Source organism: Littorina saxatilis, linkage group LG17, assembly GCF_037325665.1.
Source record: "Littorina saxatilis isolate snail1 linkage group LG17, US_GU_Lsax_2.0, whole genome shotgun sequence".
Taxonomy (NCBI): domain Eukaryota; kingdom Metazoa; phylum Mollusca; class Gastropoda; order Littorinimorpha; family Littorinidae; genus Littorina; species Littorina saxatilis.
In genome coordinates this window covers 51,765,675-51,782,151 of record NC_090261.1, presented here as the reverse complement: position 1 = coordinate 51,782,151, position 16,477 = coordinate 51,765,675, and the positions used below count along the sequence as shown (strand labels likewise).

The 16,477-nt window shown below is 40.1% G+C and overlaps 1 long non-coding RNA gene across 4 annotated transcripts in view; it reads left to right on the top strand.

Annotated features, from left to right (window-relative positions):
- The window catches only part of LOC138953893 (uncharacterized), a 283,127-nt gene extending 268,582 nt beyond the window's left edge, over window positions 1-14,545 (top strand). For 3 of the 4 annotated variants that reach the window (XR_011451638.1, XR_011451640.1, XR_011451637.1), the window contains exons 4-6: window positions 10,852-10,927; window positions 12,807-12,882; window positions 13,956-14,545. This is a non-coding gene — a long non-coding RNA (uncharacterized lncRNA). Of the gene's footprint in view, window positions 1-9,748; window positions 9,826-10,851; window positions 10,928-12,806; window positions 12,883-13,955 lie in introns of all 4 variants that reach the window. The other variant, XR_011451639.1, reaches the window with a different exon arrangement.
- The last annotated feature ends 1,932 nt before the right edge of the window (window positions 14,546-16,477 follow it).

Here is a 16,477-nt window from a genome sequence, read left to right as displayed (position 1 = left end):
AAAATAAAGTAAAATTCACATACGCTAAAAGTAACTGTTGGCTTGGGATTGATATTTCCAAAACTATTAGTGTATCCAACTTCATTTTGGGCATTGCTAAGTAACACAAACATATCTGGAACCGGACCTAAAATCAAAAGTGCATCTTTAATGGTTTAGCCTCACCGCGCTGCTAAAAAAGTGATAAAAAAGGATTATTTTATGGAAATACATTTACATATAAACTTGTTCATATTGTACATGCTTTACTGAGTTTAGGTCAGGATCCCGCCCTGGATACATTTGATATGTGTACAAAATTTCACATCAATATCTGTAATAGTTTTGAAATTATCACCCGAAAACCAGAAATAATTCGTCTGTTTAAAGCCACAACCATATATCTCAAAATATTTGATTTTTCAAATTTTATATTTTCTGATAGAGCGTAATATAACTAATACAATGGTATTTTTCTGAGTCAAAAATATGACATAACATCTGAGTTATAGAGGATATTTGGTTTATGCGCTAAGCTTTCACCCTCTGCCTTTCAAAGTCACAACCACACACACAGAAGCACGCTGTTTTGATTTTGAACTGAAGGCATGGGTTACTCTCACCCTTCCACCTGCCACAGTGCAACAAGTGCCTGATAACACCCTGTGGTTATAGCTACACCGGCTAGGAGGGGCCTGCTCTGGTGGTAAAAAGGGGTCATAGTGCCAGAGCCTGCTTCTTGCTTTGAGAGCAGTCAGCTGTCAGCAAGGAGTGGGAAGTTTACAACCCAACATCTGGAATTGCTCTGTGAGTCCAGGATAAGGGAACTTCCCACGCAACAGATACAATTAATATCAGAATGACTATCAGAATACTGCTGTGTACAATTTCACTTTGCTCTGGAATTTTCTTGAGGAAAGACTGACTTGTGACTATTGTGGAGAAACTTCAGATTTACACTTCTTCTTGTGGTAAGTATCAGTTAAATGAATGTTAACTTCAGTTAAATGTTGATAAAAGTGTTGATACTGTCAGTACACGTGTCAGTTAGTAATCATTATGGTTGACATGTGAAATGTTCACATTGTGATGTCTAGCCTAGAAACAATGTAATGATTGATTAATATTCTATTTCATTTCTCACCCGATGAAGAGCGGTGATCAATCCTATACACTTTGCATTTGTGTAGGAACCTTTTTGTCAAGTAATGTTACACTTACTTTACTGAAATGCTATTTTAAATATGTTTGTTTGTTTGCTTAACGCCCAGCCGACCACTAAGGGCTATATCAGGGTGGGCTATTTTAAATTAATGTCTGTCAGTGTCAGTGTATTAAATGGTAAAAACATGAAACTTCCAGAAAGGAGATGTATATCTGTTTTTGATTAACACTTCTCTCTCCCTCTCCCACTCTTTCTCTCTCTCTCTCTTTCACTATCTCTCTCTCTCTTTCTCTCACTATCTCTCTCTCTCTCTCTTTCTCTCACTATCTCTCTCTCTTTCTCTCACTATCTCTCTCTCTCTCTCTCACTATCTATCTCTCTCTCTCCCTCTCCCACTCTTTCTCTCTCGATCTCTCACTATCTCTCTCTCTTTCTCTCTCTCTCTCCCTCCCACTCTTTCTCTATCTCTCTCTCTCTCACTATCTCTCTCTCTCACTATCTCTCTCTTTCTCTCTCTCCCTCTCACACTCTTTCTCATTCTCTCTCTCTTTCACTCTCTCTCTCTCTCTCTCTCTCTCTCTCTCTCACTCTCACTCCTGTTTGTCTATCCTAATTCAAAAGGAATTGATGACTGCCAGCTGAGTATCTTCTCCAGGGAAAATATTTACTTTCTCTCAGATATTCAGGTTTAAGACAATTGCTTTTCTTGTTTTCTTCACACACACACACACACACACACACACACACACACACACACACACACACACACACACACACACACACACACACATACACACACACACAAACCAACCTTGATTTTATTTTATTTGATGTTTTTCTTTGTGGTCTAGGCATTTGCTGAACCTACCTAAAAAAAACAATGGATGAGGACACATGGTCAGAGTGTGACGAGGACATTTTTGTCAACATTAGTGCTAGTTTATTCTATAATGAATTTGTAAAGCGCCTGGAGCCAATTGATGGGACTCGCGCTATAGAAAAGTTATTTATTATTATTTTTTTTTAACATCATCACTGACACTGCAGACCCTTTGCCATCACAAAGTACAGGTATTGCTGCATTTTTTTCAAAGGTGTATTTCTCAGAAGGTGCTTTAATTTACGCCAAATTAACATTTTTGTTTGGGGAGCTAAACATATATAATTATCAGTAATTTGTTTTAACAATAACAGATGGAATACAGGTATTGTTTATGTGCAAGCATTTTATTTATTGTGGTAAAGTTGACCAAGCAGCAGAAAAGATGACGAAGAGCACATATTTGTTAATACAGCTTGTTTTGTCCAGCAGTGAATGACAGAACTTGCTTGCTTGCATTATTCCAGCTGAAATTTAAAGATTAATTTAATTCTTTATGTACAGGTGGCGATAACGAGGGGCTTGCTGCTGCAATTGGAGAGAGTCACAGCCAACACTCACTACAAGGTCCGTCTTCACAACAAGCGTCTTAATCGCCATCTGACCAACAATGGGATGGAAAAGTGCCCAGTTTACGCAGACGGGAACTGTTTCTTCAAAGCAGCGTCTCTGCATCTGCAACCCCATGATACTGTTTCCTTGAGGGCAGCTCTGTGTCAGCACCACAGGCGAAACATTCAACATGACATCAGCTTCTTCACCTGCACTATGAGTGACGAAGCTCTCGCACAGATTTATGCCATGGAGGAAGGTGGTGTTTGGAACACAGCAGCCAATGACCTCTTTGCTTGTTTGTTTTTGCTTAACGCCCAGCCGACCACGAAGGGCCACATCAGGGCAGTGCTGCTTTGACATAATTTATAACGTGCGCCACACACAAGACAGAAGTCACAGCACAGGCTTCATGTCTCACCCAGTCACATTATTCTGACGCCGGACCAACCAGTCCTAGCACTAACCCCATAATGCCAGACGCCAGGCGGAGCAGCCACTAGATTGCCAATTTTAAAGTCTTAGGTATGACCCGGCCGGGGTTCGAACCCACGACCTCCCGATCACGGGGCGGACGCCTTACCACTAGGCCAACCGTGCCGCAATGAGCTCTTGCCCTTGGTACTTGCAGACTACAGCAAAAGAAGGGTGAAAATATTTTCAAGCCGTCGACACCAGAGTATTGTGGACATCTCACCCTCAATGCCAAACACATTTTGTGTCAATTGAACTTGAATTTCTATCTGTGAACTACTTGATTTCAAATTAACGTCAGTTAAACTTTCGGAATCATATTGTCTTGTGCCTATATTTGACATGTTTTCTTCCTGCAAAATAACTGTGAGTGACTTGTGTTGTGCCTGTGAAGAAAATAACCATTCACATCGGATAATCAGTGTGTATCCAGGTAAGCGGTCATTTTTTTCACCTGTTTGTATTTACTGACCACTTTAGATTATTACTGTACATACTGACAAAACATGTACTAACAGCATGCTATTAATGCGCAAACACTGGTACACAGTTTACAACCAGAACCCTTACCAGATTTTGGTATAATGTCTGAATACATTGTGAATTTCAGGTATGAATGTTGTCTTGGGAGTGCAAATACTTGGAATAATAGGTTTCACAAGTTGAGTACCGAAACGGTTTGATATTTTGAACCCTACACAAAAACCGAAGGGTTACCCCAAAGCCAGTGCTTGGTTATTGCCCCAAAAGTTGCTTATAATCAAAGTAAAGTTTGCAACCATAACCCTGCAACTGTCTCGTGTTAGGTTCTGACTCTGTCAATGACAGTCCGTGGAAATGAAATATAAAGCCCACAAGCCTTCATCGACTCATTGTAATGTTGTTGTTACCACCCCCAAATTAATCAGTATTCTGCTCATACCACAATCATATTTCTCTACACCAGTATCCTATTTACCAGAAACCAGTTTAATAACAGTGAGATACAATTCTGAAAGCCACAACCCTACAACGGGGAGATACTTGGTTGTGGCCTGACTGACTGATCTCAGCTGGGTGCTCACAGAAAAGCAGAACCCTACAACGGGGAGGTATTTGCTTGTAGCATAACAGCCTGATCTCAGCTGGGTGCTCACAGAAAAGCCACAACCCTACAACGGGGAGGTGTTTGCTTGTGGCATAACTGCCTGATCTCAGCTGGGTGCTCACAGAAAAGCCACAACCCTACAACGGGGAGGTGTTTGCTTGTGGCATAACAACAACTCATTGTTCATGCTGTCTTCTCAGAACCAGAACCAAATATAAGTTTTAAATGTATATTGTGCATCTTTCTTGTGCACATTTTCCAAAAAAACCTGTATCAGTAATAAAAATGCATACATATCTACCAATGTGCGGAATCTTGTGTATTTATTTGAAAAACTGGAATTTTGGTGTGTGGCTGAACATTTCAATCGAGCATTACTCAAAATGGCTAAAATTGAGATGTGTGGTTGTGACTTTAAACAGACGAATTGTCGATTTTCGACAACTTTTCCATGCGTATTTGGCATGAAATGTCAGCGAATAACACACATACCTTACATTCTTGGCTCAGTATGCTCCAGATTGATAGGGAAATCCTTCTGCTTCAACTGATGCTTCTTTCTTCTTGAGTCTCTCTTGTCTCCTTGCAATCCTTGCTTCATGAGAGCTTTCCTGGGCCTCCTTCTGAGCTCTTTTGATGCGGCGAGTGTCTTTTGCGGAAAAACAGGCACGCGCAAACTTGCCGACTGTCAAATTCAGTTGTGAAAGAATGTCACCGAAAGTTCTGGAGCCATCATTGAACACTCCAACTGCTATGGCAACAGCAGCTTCCACAGTGTCTATTCCATGGGCCTTTTTCTTGGGACAGTACTTCCAGATTTGACTGTTTAGGGACTCGTTGGGGTTTTGGGTGTAGCCGCCCAAACATCTCGTGAGAAGCGCCGAAGCAGACAGGTCCGTGAAAACTGGTTTTATCATTTCCATCACATATTTTGGCAGACTAGATGTGTGTTTGTAATCAGCAAGTTTGTTGTCTCTTTCTGCTGTCTTGTAAGTACATTTTTCAGAACACAACTTGTGATGTGGCTCCTTGTCTGAGGACTGTTTGTGCCAATATATCGCCCAGACATGTTCCCGCATTTTGGTGAGATTGTTTTTGTTTCTCCGGATAGCGTTCCCATACATTCTCTGTATTCTGTCAATCTGCCAGTCTGTGAGTCTGCCTTTGCCTGCCAGTGTTTTACCATCACCCAGTTTTTGTCCCTTGTTCCTTTTTTTCAGATTCCGAAGGCGCGTGCCCATGCGTTTTTTGACATGTCCAACACATTCTAGCTTTTGAAGCTTCACATTGGGTCCGTAAGGCTGAGATTTGTCTACTGCATTGAATGTATTGGTGTCACCGTCCCCTATGAACCTTGTATACCTCAGTTTGTACTGCTCCTCTGATCTGTGGAAGATGTCCTTGACTATTGCAGTTTCCATAGATCCCGAAGAACCTGTGTGTGTCACAGTGCACTTGTTTAGATGACGCCGAGCCCACCTCCTGTACTCAACACTGTTCTTGTTTCTTTTGTTCCAATGCTCACATGATCTGCACTGTTTGGATCTGGCACCAGTATCTAGAACTTTGCCACTTATCAACCCGATAGATGTTGCCACGCCGATGAGAGAACTGTGACCTGGTGTCATCCATGTACCATCCGATGAGACATCTATGTCACGAACACCTTCCACATCACCAGGTTTTGCTAAGGAAAATTCTAAATCTGCGGCAGTCTTCATGGAGTCAGCTTGAACATTTTTTGCAGCATCTCTGATTGTTTTGTTAATACTTGCATAAGAACTGTCATACACTGGAGGAGGTAAATCCATGATACCACAGAATGTTGACAACTCCGCGCGGTCACAACCGATTGTACGCATGGCAAACGCAACACGACGGTTTATGTCATGGTTCGTCAAATTTCCACTTCCACCTTTTACCATTTCTGAAGATGGAAAATCCTTTTGATCAGAACACTTTTCACTGTGGCAATGGAATGCAAACCTACTCCCAAGTCCTACCCTGTCCACTTCCATCAACACAACATCACTTCCACAGAAAGCACACCGCAACTGTTCAGCAATGTTGTCGGACAAAATACTAATATCAATAATCCTGTGCCCCTCAACAGAATCATCATCATCAAATCCTTCACTTTCAGGTTCACTCACTTGATCATCAGTACATTTACTGTCACTTTTTGTTTCACAGTTTTCTTTCACTCCTGCATACATCATTTTCAGTTTCTTTGTTGTGGTGGTGGGCGTGGCATTCACAGTTTCATTTTCGTCAACATTACCACACGGTTGCACAATCTTTTCACTAACACAAACTTCATCCTTCTCAGAATCGTTCTCCTTTGACTGTGGTTCAGTCACACACAACTTCAACTGTTTCGATGCACTCGTCGTATACCGATTTCCAGTGAATTTTCGTTTCTTGGGTGCTTGCCCTCTTTGTTTTTTTATAGGAAGGCATAATTGTTGGTATAACAACCAACTCTAGCAACAATTTCAACAACAAACCTCACCAACAACAAACACGCCAATTGCAAATGGCGGAAGCGGAACTGAGAGTAAGGGAGGTCTTATTGCACCAACGAAACATAATTTCAAACAGGGAGTAGCTAATTGTACTGAAATGATGTGAAGTACAGAAGATGCTCGCAAAATTGACTCAAATTGAACACACAAGGTCATGTTTAATGGCTAATATCTCGAAAAGTATTGTTCAAAGGATAAAAAGAGTTGCAGATTCGAAAACTTCAGACACTTTTGACTTAGAATAGCTGTGTCGCAATTTTGAATGAAGAAAAGTGATTTTTGACAACAATCCAGCTAGTACTACAGCCTTAAGCAACGATTCTTGTCAGACTTTGTTGGTCAGTGCAGCTATTGGAGCTACCTCCTAATGCGACAAAAGCAGTTTGGCTATAGTTTGACTCTATAGCTAACCAATCAGTAAGCGGCGATAAGAAAAGTCAACGGAATATCTTTTTTATTCCACGGCCAAGTCCAGCAGCTTTTGTAGTCGCTGCTAAGTCTTACCTTAATTGTTTCTAAATAATATTATACATTCCAATTTTGTTTTTGTTGTAATTGTGCCTTTGAGGCTTGTAAATGATGAATCATTGTGTTCCTAATTAATTTCAAGGATTTATTTTTCAGAAAGCCATGAGTATGACAGTGTGTTTGAACTTGAAGAAAGCTGAGATGTATAGTGACCTCAGCCCTCAACAGACAACATCGCCACAGATGCAGCTAACGCAGGCCAGGTGAAGATGTACAGGTATATCTCGATAGCAACAAATGCATCGTCATGACAGCGACACATTTGTCAGGGTCTTTTTGTTTTATGAATTTGGCTTATTTTGTCTTTTATTCTTTTGTAGAACCTTTTTAAAGTAATAAAAGCAGTAATAAGTAATAAAAATACTGGTTTAGGGAAACAAATGCATTGTTTTCAGTAAAGAGGAAAAACAGGGTGGTATGTTTATGATTGCTTTAATTTTTTTATTTTCAAATTACCCAGGCATGTGTGTTTTTCATTGATGAACAAGTGTGGACTTTAAAAAAAAATTATGTCTTCATTTTAAAAAAATGTCATCCATCAAAATGTAAATTGCATCTTCATCAAATGTTAACTATTTCTGTGATATTTTTTGAAAATGGCGGTAATGAACAGCTTCAGTCAGGTCAAACATACTCTGAACTACAAACAAGACCTAGCTTATTGAGTCAAGGTAAGTAACCATTCATATCGCTCTGCCTCATAAATCAATAACTGTTCAACCTCAAGATTTCTCTCTCGCCCAACCTCAATTTTTGTATTTTCTCTTTGGTGAGTCAGGTTGTGACTTTTGTTCACATGGCAGACTTTGTACCAACTATCCCCCTACTTTAAAACTTTAGTCAGTGCCAAATCAATTAAAAAGTGCTACCCTTGTGTTGTAAACAGCGCAAACTATCAAACGACGATAAGCGATTATTGTTATAAGCAACGATTCTTGTCAGAATTTGAAGGCCAGTGCAGCTATTGGAGCTACCTCCTAATGCGACAAAAGCAGTTTGGCTGTAGTTTGACTATACAGGGCCTAGCATTGTAAGCCGTTCGGCGTACTTTACGCCGAAATAACATCTCCAGTACGCGGAACTCGATTTGGTGTACGTCGAAATGCAAAAACCTGTTATTCCCAAACGGTAAACCCAAACAGTCCCAGCTTTCGTTTTGTGCGCCGTTCGGTTCAATTCTCAATCGGTTTGACAGTTTGCTTGAGCACGCACTTCCTCTGGCATCGCGCGAGCATGCTTTGTGCCGGTGTTTTGTGGCTCTAGACTTGAAATAATGTCTCGAAGCGACATTGTTGAACGTGGTCAGCCATTCAGTGACAAAGAATCCAGGTATTCCTGGAAGTGGGAATGGCTGGATTTCGTTCCGAAGGCAAGTCAGAAGAAGTAATGTGCCGATATGGACTATGGCATAATTTAGTTGCTCAATCTTCTTTGGGGGGGGGGGGGGAGGTCATTTTAGGAGGAAAAAAAATCTCCAAAAAATCTTCAAATTCAGGGGGCGGCCCCCAGACCCCCGCCTTTGTAAGCTGAATACACTTTATCCAATGCTAGGCCCTGACTATAGCTAACCAATCAGTAAGCGGCTATAAGAAAAGTCAGCGGAATATCTTTTGTATTCCATGGCCAAGTCCAGCAGTTTTTTGAGTCGCTGATAAGTCTTACCTTAATTGTTTCTAACTTGCTGGAGCCGTTCACATGGCTGACTTTTTGCCAGCAACCCAGGAGATATTTTTTAACAACTAAGTTGGGGAAAAGTTGTTTGCTCGTCTGCCATGTGAACAGCACTTAAATGTTTTCTGATGATCTAAAACTGAAGCGAAAATCTATAGGCAGGGGTATAGTTTTGTGTCAGTGTGATTATTCATCAATTTATTGCAACTCCTTTCAGTGCAGTTATTGAGTGACTGTCAGCTCGCTCCTACCCTTTTCATCTTTTTTTCTTCGTGTGTGTGTGAGAGTTATGCTCAGTAATTTGAGAAAACATAATAGACCAGTCTCTATGAACCCAGGGAAGGTACTCTTCCGCCGATCGGCGGAAATCCGCCGAAAAAAAAAATCCGAAATTTTTTTTCTTCTGCTGATTGACTTGAGATTATTATTTTTTCTTACTCAAGCCTTGTTATCTTTCACTTATATCCCTCTCAGCTTCAAGGAGAGGGCACTAAACACATTTGAATTAGTAAAAAGTCGTCAGCTTCAAAGGGCGTTGCCCCCTGACCCCCACAAAGGGCGCTGCCCCTTGACCCCGCAAGGGGGCCTAAGCGGCCCCCTGGACCCCCGGCTTTATTTCAGCTAAAACTGCCATTCCTTCAGTACCATGCCTGGAACCTTAACTGTCAAATTCTCTCAAAGATTTTATTCATTTAAACAAAAAATATTCATCATATTGTAAAAGAATGTAGTGTTCCCCCGCCATACTCATAGTAATATTTTCTCAGTTTTATTATTCAGAGGATTTATTTTTAGTTCTGTAACCTGAATGGGTTTTTTTGGTAAGAGTTTTTTGCAATTGCATATGTCTTCATCAAGCATTAATTATTTCTGTGATATCTTTTCAGGGTGGCAGTAATGAACAGCTTTGGTCAGGTCAAACATACTCTGAACTAAAAACAAGACCTTTGCTTTTTGAGTTGAGGTAAGTAACTAAATCAATAACTGTTCAACTTTAAGATTTCTCTCTCTCCCAACCTCAATTTTTTCTTTTTTCTTTGGTGAGTCAGGTTGTGACTTAAGTTTTGTTCACATGGCAGACTTTGTACCAACTTTCCCCCTACTTTGAAACATATTTAGTCAGCGCCAAATTATAACCTTCGTGGTTGAAAACGACGTTAAACACCAAATAAAGAAAGAAAGCGCCAAATCAAATCAAAATTGCTGCCCTTGTGATCAGCAAAAACGCTCAAACTTGTTTTAAGCGACGATTCTTGTCCGACTTTGAATACCAGTGCAGCTATCGGAGCTACCTCCTAATGCAGTAAGAGCAGTTTGGCGATAGTTTTGCTATAGCTAACCAATCAGTAAGCGGCGATAAGAAAAGTCTGCGGAATATCTTTGTTATTCCACGGCCAAGTCCAGCAGTTTTTGGAGTCGCTGCTAAGTCTTACCTTAATTGTTTCTAAATTGCTGGAGCCGTTCACATGGCTGACTTTTTGTCGACAACCCAGGAGGTATTTTCAAACGACTTCGAGTCGGGGGAAAGTTGTTTGCTCGTCTCTCATGTGAACAGCACTTAAATGTTTTCAGATCTGAAAATCTAGGCAGGGATATAGTTTTGTGTCGGTGTGATTATTCATCAATTTATTTCAACTCCTTTCAGTGCAGTTTTTGAGTGACTGTCAGCTCGCTCCTACCCTTTTCACCTTTTTTTCTTTGTGTGTGTGTGAGAGTTATGCTCAGTAATTTGAGAAAACATAATAGACCAGTCTCTATGAACCTTAACTGTCAAATTCTCTCAAAGATTTTATTCATTTAAACAAAAAATATTCATCATATGTAAAAGAATGTAGTGTCCCCCAGCCATACTCATAGTAATAGGCTCAGTTTTATTATTCAGAGGATTTATTTTTAGTTCTGTAACCTGAATGGTTTTTTTTTGGTAAGAGTTTTTTGCAATTGCATATGTCTTCATCAAGCATTAATTATTTCTGTGATATCTTTTCAGGGTGGCAGTAATGAACAGCTTTGGTCAGGTCAAACATACTCTGAACTACAAACAAGACCTTGCTTTTTGAGTTGAGGTAAGTAACTATTCACATATCACTTAGCCTTATAAATCAATAACTGTTCAACTTCAAGATTTCTCTCTCTCCCAACCTCAATTTTTTCTTTTTTCTTTGGTGAGTCAGGTTGTGACTTAAGTTTTGTTCACATGGTAGACTTTGTACCAACTTTCCCCCTACTTTGAAACAATTTTAGTCAGCGCCAAATCCAATCAAAATTGCTGCCCTTGTGAACAGCAAAAACGCTCAAACTTATTTTAAGCGACGATTCTTGTCCGACTTTGAATACCAGTGCAGCTATCGGAGCTACCTCCTAATGCAGTAAGAGCAGTTTGGCGATAGTTTTGCTATAGCTAACCAATCAGTAAGCGGCGATAAGAAAAGTCTGCGGAATATCTGTGTTATTCCACGGCCAAGTCCAGCAGTTTTTGGAGTCGCTGCTAAGTCTTACCTTAATTGTTTCTAAATTGCTGGAGCCGTTCACATGGCTGACTTTTTGCCGACAACCCAGGAGGTATTTTCAAACGACTTCGAGTCGGGGGAAAGTTGTTTGCTCGTCTGTCATGTGTATAGCACTTAAATGTTTTCAGATGATCTGAAAATCTAGGCAGGGATATAGTTTTCTGTCGGTGTGATTATTCATCAATTTATTTCAACTCCTTGCAGTGCAGTTTTTGAGTGACTGTCAGCTCGCTCCTACCCTTTTAACCTTTTTATATTTAGTCAAGTTTTGACTAAATATTTTAACATCAAGGGGGAATCGAAACGAGGGTCGTGGTGTATGTGCGTGTGTGCGTGCGTGTGTGCGTGTGTGCGTGTGTGTGTGTGTGTAGAGCGATTCAGACTAAACTACTGGACCGATCTTTATGAAATTTGACATGAGAGTTCCTGGGTATGAAATCCCCGAACGTTTTTTTCATTTTTTTGATTAATGTCTTTGATGACGTCATATCCGGCTTTTCGTGAAAGTTGAGGCGGCACTGTCACGCCCTCATTTTCAACCAAATTGGTTGAAATTTTGGTCAAGTAATCTTCGACGAAGCCCGGGGTTCGGTATTGCATTTCAGCTTGGTGGCTTAAAAATTAATTAATGACTTTGGTCATTAAAAATCTGAAAATTGTAAAAAAAAATAAAAATTTATAAAACGATCCAAATTTACGTTTATCTTATTCTCCATCATTTGCTGATTCCCAAAACATATAAATATGTTATATTCGGATTAAAAACAAGCTCTGAAAATTAAATATATAAAAAATATTATTAAAATTTGTTTTTCGAAATCAATTTAAAAACACTTTCATCTTATTCCTTGTCGGTTCCTGATTCCAAAACCATATAGATATGATATGTTTGGATTAAAAACACGCTCAGAAAGTTAAAACAAAGAGAGGTACAGAAAAGCGTGCTATCCTTCTCAGCGCAACGAATACCCCGCTCTTCTTGTCAATTCCGCGGGCACTGCCTTTGCCACGGGCGGTGGAGTGACGATGCTACGAGTATACGGTCTTGCTGCGTTGCGTTGCGTTCGGTTTCATTCTGTGAGTTCGACAGCTACTTGACTAAATATTGTATTTTCGCCTTACGCGACTTGTTTTCTTTGTGTGTGTGTGAGAGTTATGCCCAGTAATTTGAGAAAACATAATGGACCAGTCTCTATGAACCTTAACTGTCAAATTCTCTCAAAGAATTTATTTATTTAAAAAAAAAAATTCATCAAATGTAAAAGAATGTAGTGTCCCCCAGCCATACTCATAGTAATAGGCTCAGTTTTCTCAGTTTTATTATTAAGAGGATTTATTTTTAGTTCTCTAACCTGAATGGGTATTTTTGGTAAGAGTTTTTTGCAATTGCATATGTCTTCATCAAGCATTAATTATTTCTGTGATATCTTTTCAGGGTGGCAGTAATGAACAGCTTCGGTCAGGTCAAACATACTCTGAACTACAAACAAGACCTTGCTTTTTGAGTCGAGGTAAGTAACCATTCATATATCACTTAGAGGGCTGTCACACATGCGACTGAGTCGCGCGATTTACCCTGTCACACAGCCGACTCAGTCGTAGAAAACAGCTACGACAAGTCTGCGACTCAGTCTCATGCGATTCACTCGTAGCTTTGAGGTTTAGAACATGTTCTATATTCCTGCGATCCAGTCGTCGGTCAATCGCAGATGCAGAGCCAATCAGAACGCGTTGCTGCGGCCTTGACGCCGTGACGTAAAATAATGGCGGACAGTGGCGTACAGCGTCTCTTCGTCGATTCAAAACTTTTTGGAAGAACAGTTTTTTACTCAGATATAAAGGAGACGTTTTAGGCGTGTACAGCGGTCGGAAAACATTAATTGCAGCTGTCTGGGAACTTTATTTCTTGCAAAGGCGTAATGCTGAAAGGAATTTTTCAGAAAGGTAGAGCGACGTTCGAACATTTGGCAAAACGCGTTTGCCGTGTTCACTATGACACGTCACTTCTGCCCCGCTCGCGTGGAGTTATCGTTCACCAGTCGTTCGTCTATCGTTCATCGTGTGACGGGTCAATGGCCTACGATGTGATGTGCGATCGGCCAAAGACTGAATCGCAAGGACTGAGTCGCCTGTATGACCGAGGCTTTAGCCTTATAAATCAATAACTGTTCAATTTCAAGATTTCTCTCTCTCCCAACCTCAATTTGTTATTTTCTCTTTGGTGAGTCAGGTTGTGACTTAAGTTTTGTTCATTTAAGTCGGTGCCAAATCAGATCAAATTTGCTGCCCTTGTGAACAGCGCAAACGCTCAAACTTGTTTTAAGCGACGATTCTTGTCAGACTTTGAAGGCCAGTGCAGCTATCGGGGCTATCGGAGCTACCTCCTAATGCGATAAGAGCAGTTTGGCGTTAGTTTGGCTATTGCTAACCAATCAGTAAGCGGCGATAAAAAAAGTCTGAGAAAAATCTCTGTTAAAGAATGTAGTGTCCTCCAGTCATACAATTTTACACTGTCAAATGGTAAACATTTTCCTCTGGCTACACTTCATTCTATCAGGTTCTATTTTTTCTCTTTTTTTTCCAGGTACCATGCCTCATGTAACAAAGTCTTGCAAGATGTCAGCCGATCAAGCTCACACATCTTCGTGATCAGGGATATCTGTTTCGGCACAGTCGGTGGTGCTAAACTCTGGCGATGGGGGAGAAGTTCTGTCCAAGACACCACCCCTGTGCATCATCCAGAAAGCTGAAGAGTGACAAACCTTGACCCACATTCAGAGTGTAGGACTGATTATCTTAAGATAACATATGATCCTGACACCAAATTTTAAAGCAGATTAATTCTTCTCAATCCAGAACTTGTCTTTAAATCATACTGCAGAGATTACATTCCCAGTGCTGCGATGGTTATTCACCACGCACACTCAAGGTCCAACCCTGAAGTGATGCATAGTCATGGGTTCACTACAGAGCCTTTTTGGAGGAGAGTTGCAGGTACTTTTTTTGTTTTAGTTTTTTAAACTATACTTTAAAGCCTTTTTTTCCCTTAATGTGTGTGTGTTTGGCTGACTTGGGAGTATTATTCCTGCTGTGACTTTGTTTCATTGATTCCTTATGGAGAAAAGATACAAGTTGGCTTATTATTATGATATTGAATATAAAGTATGATCTTCAGACTGTTGTTTTGTCTTTTGTTGGGAAAATGTGTGATTGAGTGTGTGTCTGTGAGGTTCGAAGTATCGGTCAAACATATGACGAAGACATGTCATTCATACAGTAAACATGTGACATATAGCAAACAATATCATTTGTTTCATGGCAACCATGTAATTTGCATATGCCAATGTCATTTGTGATATGGCAAACACATGATTTTCATATGTTAGTGTCACTTGTAATGTGGTGTAAATGAGGTTTCCATATGACAATGTCACTTGTGATGTGGCAAACTAGTGTTTTTGACATGTCATTTTCACCTAAAAACCATATGGTAGCCATTCCAAAACCATTTGCAATTTATCTATGACTGACATATGGTTTTACTATATGATTTCCACATGCCATGTCATATGTTTGTCATATGCTGGGCATATTACTCTGCTGCCTGGGTCACTGATGTTAAATCTTGGATGGTCGATAACAAACTTAAGCTGAATGATGATAAGACTGAAGTCTTACTGTGCAAAAAGAAGAACACTACATTTCCCTCTCCCCAACCTGTTTCTGTTCAAATAGGCAAAACCGACATCCTCTTCTCACCATCAGCTAGAAACCTTGGATTCACCCTTTCATCTGACATGACCCTTAACAAACATATATCTTTAGTCTGTAGAGCAGCTTATTTTGAGCTTCGTAAGATCAGCACCATTCGCCACACACTCTCCTCTCAAACAACTAACACTCTTGTCTGTGCCTTCGTTCTTTCTAAACTTGACTACTGCAACTCTCTTCTCTCTGGCTGTCCTCTGTACCTCCTGCATAAACTACAAAAAGTCCAAAACTCGGCAGCACGCCTCATTCTCAAAGCACGAAAACGAGATCACGCAACACCACTTCTTCACACACTGCACTGGTTACCTATTCAAGCCCGCATTGACTACAAACTGTCCACCCTCTGCTTTAACTTCTTTTCTGGCTCGTCTCCTGCTTACTTCTCTGAACTCCTCACCGTCTATTCTCCAGCAAGACAACTCCGTGCCTCTTCTGACTGTCGCATCCTTACCATTCCACACACCAAAACCAAAACATACGGACAACGCACTTTTACTTTCTGCGCACCCACACAATGGAATTCTCTCCCCTTTCACATCCGCCACTCTCAGTCACCCCAAGCATTCAAACGAGCACTTAAAATGCACCTCTTCAAGAAATACAATCCCTGATTTTGTTTTCTCAGTCCATCAGTAGGCTTCATGTAGTGTTATTTGTTGTTTTAGTGATTTTTTACTACCTATTTTATTCGTGTTTTTTTATTACTTAGTTAGTGGAAGAATCTTTTGTAATGTATGTTTGATGGTGTATGCTTTTGATTAAGCGTTGTTGACTATGAATGTAGATGTAAATGCTTGTATAACTCTGTTTTAATTTTAAATGTGTCAAGCGCAAAGAGCATAATTGTAAAGTTATGATGTTGCGCTATATAAATGCTCATTTATTATTATTAATAGTATTATTATTATTATTACTATTATTATTATTATTATTATTATTATTATTCTGCTGAACGGATTTTGCGAGCCAGTACCCAACAGCCTTTAAATGCACCTCTTTCCTTTTTATATTTAGTCAAGTTTTGACTAAATATTTTAACATCGAGGGGGAATCGAAACGAGGGTCGTGGTGTATGTGCGTGTGTGTGTGTGTGTGTGTGTGTGTGTGTGTCTGTGTGTGTGTCTGTGTGTGTGCGTAGAGCGATTCAGACTAAACTACTGGACCGATCTTTATGAAATTTGACATGAGAGTTCCTGGGTATGAAATCCCCGAACGTTTTTTTCATTTTTTTGATAAATGTCTTTGATGACGTCATATCCGGCTTTTCGTGAAAGTTGAGGCGGCACTGTCACGCCCTCATTTTTGAACCAAATTGGTTGAAATTTTGGTCAAGTA